Genomic DNA, 7,454 nt, shown 5'->3' on the forward strand with positions numbered 1-7,454 from the left:
GGCCCCAGCTTGGTTGTTATTGCTTTTTTATAGCTGTAAATTGGTTGATTTGTGGGAGAGAGTGATGCTTGCAACTGTCTATTCCACTATTGTGAGTGGAAGTGCTAGATTTTTTGCTTTATTCTTTTTTTGGTGTTTTAGTTTTGTCCATTTTTTGTAGTAGATTCTTCTTTAAAATATTAATTTTAGTTATTTTAAAGTTCCTCTGTGTTTATTCTATCATCCAAATCAACTTCAGCTTTGTTAATTGCCTTATTTCTTTTTTTTTTTGTCTTTTTTTGTCTTTTTTCGTGACCGGCAACGGATCGTAACCCTCAGTGTCGCGCCCGTACCGGACCGGGACCGGCAACGGGATCGCAACCCTCGGTGTTGCCCCCGCTCCTCGCTCAGCCAGTGAGCCGCCGGTCTGCACGTGGGATCCGAACCCTCGGTGGGAGCGCCGCCATGCTTGCCAAGCGGCGCACTGTAGCAGTGTGCCATCGGGCCGGCCCATTAATTGCCTTATTTCTGACAATGGAATTTTATTTCTTGTGTATCCTATAATTTTTTATTGAATACCAGACATTATGCATGAAAGGACAGTGGAAACTGAGGTAAATAGTATTTACACCTGGAAATAGGCGTGCCTTTTCTGTCAGGCTGTTAGTGAATGTAGTTGAGTCAATCTAGTCAGAGGTTGAGCCAGGTTTAGATTTTGTTGTTGCTAGAGTCACTTTCAGTATACCATGGTCTTCACATTCCTTCAGTAATGGGATACTATTACTTTATGCTTTGTATGGGCCCTGAAGTGCTGAAAATTTGTCTTCTTTGTTCCTTTTCCACCCTCAGCTTTCAGTAGTCTTCGCACGTATGTGTCACAGAGGGGTCTCTCTTCACGCCCCAACCCTTCTATGAGCAGAAGACTGCTGATTCTTTTTACTCAGTAACTTCTTGTTTCTCAAGAAGGGGCTGTGATGGGGAGGAGGGGAAAGGTTTGGTTATCTGGCCTATCCTCAGTCTTAGGCAGGATCTGTGTACCTGATCCTTAGGAGTGAGGCTTTCTTAGCATTCATGTCCTCTCTTTACCCTTCATAGTCAATATCTGCATTTTATCTGTGGGTATTCTTGGGTGGGAGAGAGTATCCTGCCTTTCCTCAGTGATAAAAGACTTTTAATTTGTAATTTTTCAGGATGTTAGACCTAAGAGAGTTTCTGACCCCTCTTCCAAGGGCAATTGGCTATATGTGCAACTTGTCGTCTGGCTGCAGAAGAAGTGGATCTTTGCCTAAGTCCTAGGGTTAGGTACATTCCCCCAATTGTTTAAGGCTTTTGATTTGAATAAGCAATGTTTCTAGGAGGTGGATGGGATTTCATGCCTGTGTGCAATGAAGAGGACTATCTCTAGTCTCCTACCTTGCTCTTATCTTCCTTATGAGTACCAGGTGGAGGTCTATAGAAAAGATCTTATGCATGAATGCAAACTGCTCTTGTTTCTGGAGCTCCCAGTTATTCTACTCTGTTATAACAACTTATGTTAGGATTTATGGAATTTAAAAAATTTTAGCTATTTATTTTTATTTTTATGGTGACTGCCTCTTCCTCCCCTGCAGTCAAACATAAAACTATTAATGTGTCCCATCTTTCGTTGAATGGGCTTGTCAATTAAAAAAAAAATCAGTTCACTTGATTACCTTGCAATTTCAGCTCTTGATGGGTTCAAGAAAAGTTATGATTTTAAAAATTATTCAGATTTCTCTCATTGTTAGGGTGAAAGCTACATTCTCATGTGATTGTCTACATTTTAAGTGAAACAGAACCTCTTGTAGGGGGTAAATAGTTTCTGACCACTGTTCTCCTTAGCCTTTAATTCATTCATGAAAGTGTGAGCAGAGCTCACATTTCTCTTCTGTGTTTTATGTTATAGGCTCCTGAGAAATGACATATATTGCTCTTTTCTGGATTGTATTTTTAAAAATCAGACATTCATAATTAATATTTATGTAAGGGGAAATTACTGTTTAGAGACTTAGCATGATAATTTACTAACTTTATAAACTGGAATAAAACATATATGGGTTGGTAAATTTTCTTTTTAAAAGAAATCACTTTTTATTATAAAAATAATTCATTAACAAGGTACAGAATTTTAAAATTCAGAAAGATATAAAGAAAGTGACATCAGCAAAATGTCAGAATAGAAGGTCCTCAGCCCTCATTCTCCCACAGAAATGTCTATTTAACAACCATCCACATACAAAATATACCCTTATGAGAGCTCTGAGATTCAGGCAAGAAGTTGTAACACACAGCTGGAGCTCAAGATCTAGAAAAACCACATTGAGGGCCGGCCCGGCGGCGCACTGGATAGTGCGCCGCTTGCGAAGCACGGTGGCGCTCCCGCCCGAGGGTTCGGATTCCACATGTCGTATAACTTCGTATAATGTATGCTATACGAAGTTATTACGAGCTCAGTTGGTTACAACACAGTATTATAGTGTTAATAACACCAAGGTCAAGGGTTTGGATCCCTTCACTGGCCAGCCATTAAAAATAAAAATAAAATGTTCAATTTCATTAGCAATTTGGAAGATGAGAATCAAAATCATAATGAGGTACCACTTCATACCCACTAGGATAGCTGTAATTTTTTTTTTTTTTGGTGGCTAGCTAGTAAGGGAATCTGAACCCCTTGACCTTGGTGTTATCAGCACCATGCTCTAACCATGTGAACTAACCAGCTAGGCAGATATAATTTAAAAAAAGAAAATAACAAGTGCTAGCAAGAATATGAAGAAATTGGGACAGACTGGCATATACTGCTGGTTGGAATGTAAAATGATTTAGCCACTGTGGAAAAGAGTTTGGTTGTTCCTCAAAAACAAAGAATAATTATTATGACCCAGCAATTCCATCCGTTGCCGGACACGGAAAATGAAAAAAGAAAAAAAAAAAAAAAAAAAAAGAAAAAAAGAAAAACCACATTGAGAAGGCAGGCCCATGCCATTTGGTAGCAAGCCCACCCTCTTGTGCTCCTTGTGGCATATCCACCAACCATGGACCTGGAATCAGCCTCCCCCACCTACAGACCCAGTGGCAGTCTGCCTGTTTACCCATAGATCCAGAAGTAACCTTGCCTGTGTACAGACCCTGCAGGAGCCAATGCTCACCCATGCCTCAAGTAGCATGCCCACTGCTGCAGATCAGGGGATCTATTAAGATTCAGTCACTCTCCCATAGAGAACAGCTCTGTCCATCTGCTGTGGACTCAGTAGCAATCCCACCTACCCATGGAACCCAAAGGCAGCTCCACCCACATGTGTATCCCAGTAGCAGCCCCCACCCCCTTGTGGACCAGAAGCCCAGCCCACTCAGAGACCCTGCAGCAGGCCCATTCACCTACTGACTCCTGTAGCCGGCCCACTCATTGACCATGGCAGCAGATTCACCCTTAAAGCCTGGTTCAGGTCTGCCTACAGACATTGCCAGCCAGCTCACTCATAGACCCTAGCAACTCTGATCTCTGGCCAGCAGGAATGATGAAGGTGTTTACTGGCTGAAACCAGTCTTTAAGAATGGAAGAAGTGACTATATCTTAAATGCACAGAGACCAACTCAAGGATACAGAGATTTCAAAGAATCAAGCAAATATGACATCACTAAAGGAAACTAATATAGCACCAGTAACTGATCCTAAAGAAATTGAGATATGCAATCTGCTTGACAAAGAATTATAAATAATTGTTTTAAGGAAGCTCAGTGAACTACAAGATAACACAGATAGACAGTTAAGTGAAATCAGGAGCACAGTATGTGAACAAAATGAGAAGTTCAACAAAGAAATAGAAACATAAAAATGAACCAAACTGAAATCCAGGAATGGAAGAACACAATGACTGAACTAAAAAATTCAATTGTGAGCTTCGAAAGCAGACTCAATCAAGTGAGAAGAAAGAATCAGTTAACCTAAAGTCAGGTCATTTCTCAATCAGAGAAACATAAAAGAAAAGAAAATGAATGAGGAAATCCTAAGAGACTTATGGGACACCATTAAGTGAACAAATATACACATTCTGAGGATATTCAGAAGGAGAAGAGAAAGAGAAAAGGGGAAAGAAAGTTATCTAAAGATATAATGGCTGAAAACTTCACAAATCTAGTGAAAGAAATGAACATCCAGATTTGTAAAGCTTCAAGGTACCCAATAAGTTGAACCCAAAGAGCAAACTTCAAGCAACCTTACAATTAAATTCTTGAAAGTCAAGGAGAGAATTTTGAAAGCAGCACGAGAAAAGCAACTTGTCACACAGAAGGGAATCCTTATAAGGCCATCAGCAGATATTTCTGTAGAAATCCTGCAGACCAGAGAGAGCAGGATGATATATTCAAATACTCAAAGAAAAACCGGCCAACCAAGACTAATATATCTGGGCCAAGGAATAAATCAAAAAGGAAATTAGAAAATATCTCAATAAAAATGAAAATAAAAACACAACATATCAAAAATTATGGGATGCAACAAGAGCAGTACCAAGAGGGAAGTTTATAGTGATAAATGCCTACATTAAAAAAGAAAGATTTCAAATAAATAACCTACCTTTACACCTCGAGTAACTAGAAAAAGAAGAAAAAAAATGAGCCCCAAATTAGCAGGAGGAAGGAAATAAATAACAAAGTTTCGAGCAAAAATAAATGAAAGAGAAAGAGAAAAACAATGAAAAAATTAACTAATAAAACTAAAATTTTGTTTTTTTGAGAAGATATATAAAATAGACAAGTCATTAGCTAGGTTAACAAACTAACAAAACAAAACAAAACCAAAAAAGAAAAAAGAAAAAAAGAAGAGAAGACTCAAACCACAAAGATCAGAAATGAAAAAGGTGACATTTCAACCAGTACTACAGAAATACAAAGAATCATTAGAGACTGTTATGAACAGCTATATACCAACACGTTTGAAAACCTGGAGGAAATGAATACATCTCTAGACACATACAGGCTACCAAGACTGAACCAAGAAGAAATATAAAACCTGAACAGACCTATAACAAGCAACGAGATTGAAGCACTAATTGACAGCAGTCTCCCAACAAAGAAAAGCCCAGGACCAGATGGATTTACTTCTGAATTCTACCACCCTTTTAAAGAGGAATTAATACCAATTCTCTTGAAAGTATTCTAAAAAACTAAAACAGAGGCCCCTCTCCCAACCTCATTCTACGAGGCCAGCATCACCCTGCTACCCAAACCTGACAGAGATACACTAAAAAAAGAAAACTATAGGCCAATACCTTTGATGAACATAGATGCAAAAATCCTCAATAAAATATTAACCAAAATACAGCAACATATCAAAAAACTTATACACCATGATCAAGTGGAATTCATCCCAGGGATGCAAAGATGATTCAACATATGCAAGTCAATAAATGTGATATACCACATCAACTAAATCACAGTCAAAAACCATATGATTATCTCGATAGTTGCAGAAAAAAAAATTTGACAAAATTCAACATCCTTTCGTGATAAAGTATCTCAGCAAATTAGGTATTGTATTGAAGGGAAGTATTGCAACACAATAAAAGCCATGTATGATAAATGCACTGTCCATATCATCCTGAATGGGGAGAAGCTGAATGGGAACAAGACAAGGATGCCCACTCTTACCACTTCTATTTAACATAGTATTAGAAGTATTAGCCAGAGAAGCTAGGCAAGAGAAAGAAATAAAGGGCATCCAGATTGGGAAAGATGAAGTCAAACTGTCTCTGTTTGCAGATGACCTGATCCTATATATAGAAAAAACCTAAAGACTCTACCAAAACCTCTTAGAACTGATTAACAATTTCAGTAATGTTGTAAGATACAAAATCAATACCCAAAAGTTGGTAGCATTTTTATACTCCACTACTCAGTGGCAGAAAAAGAAATCAAAAAAGCAAGCCCATTTACAATATTCACCAAAAAAGTAAAATACCCAGGAATCAATTTAACCAGGGAGGTGAAAGATCACTACAACAAGAACTACAAAACACCATTGAAAGAAATTAAAGAGGATGCAAAAGGCTGGAAAGATATTCTGTGCTCTTGGATTTGAAGAATTAGCACTGTGAAAAAGTCCATAATACCCAAAGCAATCTACAGATTCAATGCAATCCCCATCAAAATACCAATGACATTTTTCATGGAAACAGAAAAAACAGTCATAACATTCATATGGAACAACAAAAGAATAGCCTGAATAGCCAAAGCAATCCTGAGCAAAAAATGTAAAGCCAGAGGCATAACACTACACAACTTCAAATTATACTACAAAGCTATGGTAGCCAAAGCCGCATGGTATTGGCATAAAAACAGACACTTGGGACAATGGAACAGGATAGAGAACTTGGAAATCAACCCACATACTTACAGCTAACTGATATTTGACAAAGTACCAAGGACATATATTGGGGAAAAGACTGCCTCTTCAATAAATGGTGCTGGAAAAATTGGACATCCATACACAGAAGAATGAAACTAGACCTGTACCTCTTGCCATATATCAAAATCAAGTCAAAGTTGATTAAAGACTTAAGTATAAGACCTGAAACCATAAAACGACTAAAAGGAAATATAGAGGAAACTCTCCAGGAAGTAGGACTGAGCAAAGACTTTATCAATAAGACCCCAAAGCACAAACAACAAAATTTTTTTTGGTGGCTATTGTAAATGGGCAGGCTTTCTTGATTTCTTTTTGTGCATGTTCACTGTTGGAGTATAGAAATGCTACTGATTTTTGTGTACTGATTTTGTATCCTGCAACTTTGCTGAAATCATTTATCAACTCCAAGAGTTTTTTTGTAGGAGCTTTAGGCTGTTCAACATATAGGATCAAATCACCCACAAACAGGGACAGTTTGACTTCATCTCTTCCAATATGGATGCCCTTTATTTCCTTCTCTTCTCTGATTGCTCTGGTTAATACCTCCAACACTATGTTGAATAGGAGTGGTGAGAGTGGGCATCCTTGTCTAGTTCCTGTTCAGGATGATATTGGCAGTGGGCTTATAATATGTGGCTTTAATTGTGTTGAGATACTTTCCATCTATATCTAACTTGTAGAGAGTCTATCATGAATGAATGTCGAATTTTGTCAAATCCTTTTTCAGTGCTTATAGAGATGATCATATGGTTTTTGTCTTTGCTTTTATTGATGTGGTGTATCACATTTATTGATTTGCATATGTTTATCCCTGGGATGAATCCCACTTGATCATCATGTATAATTTTGTGTATGTGAAAATGTCCATATTACCCAGTGATCTACAGATTCAATGCAATCCCCATCAAAATTCCAATGACATTTTTCTCAGAAATGGAAAAAACTATCCAGACATTTATATGGAATAACAAAAGACCATGAATAGCAAAGGCAATCCTGAGCAAAAAAAATAAAATAAAATAAAGCTGGAGGCTTAACACTACCTGACTTT

This window comes from Galeopterus variegatus, unplaced genomic scaffold, assembly GCF_000696425.1.
Source record: "Galeopterus variegatus unplaced genomic scaffold, G_variegatus-3.0.2 Scaffold1351, whole genome shotgun sequence".
In the NCBI taxonomy this organism is placed as follows: domain Eukaryota; kingdom Metazoa; phylum Chordata; class Mammalia; order Dermoptera; family Cynocephalidae; genus Galeopterus; species Galeopterus variegatus.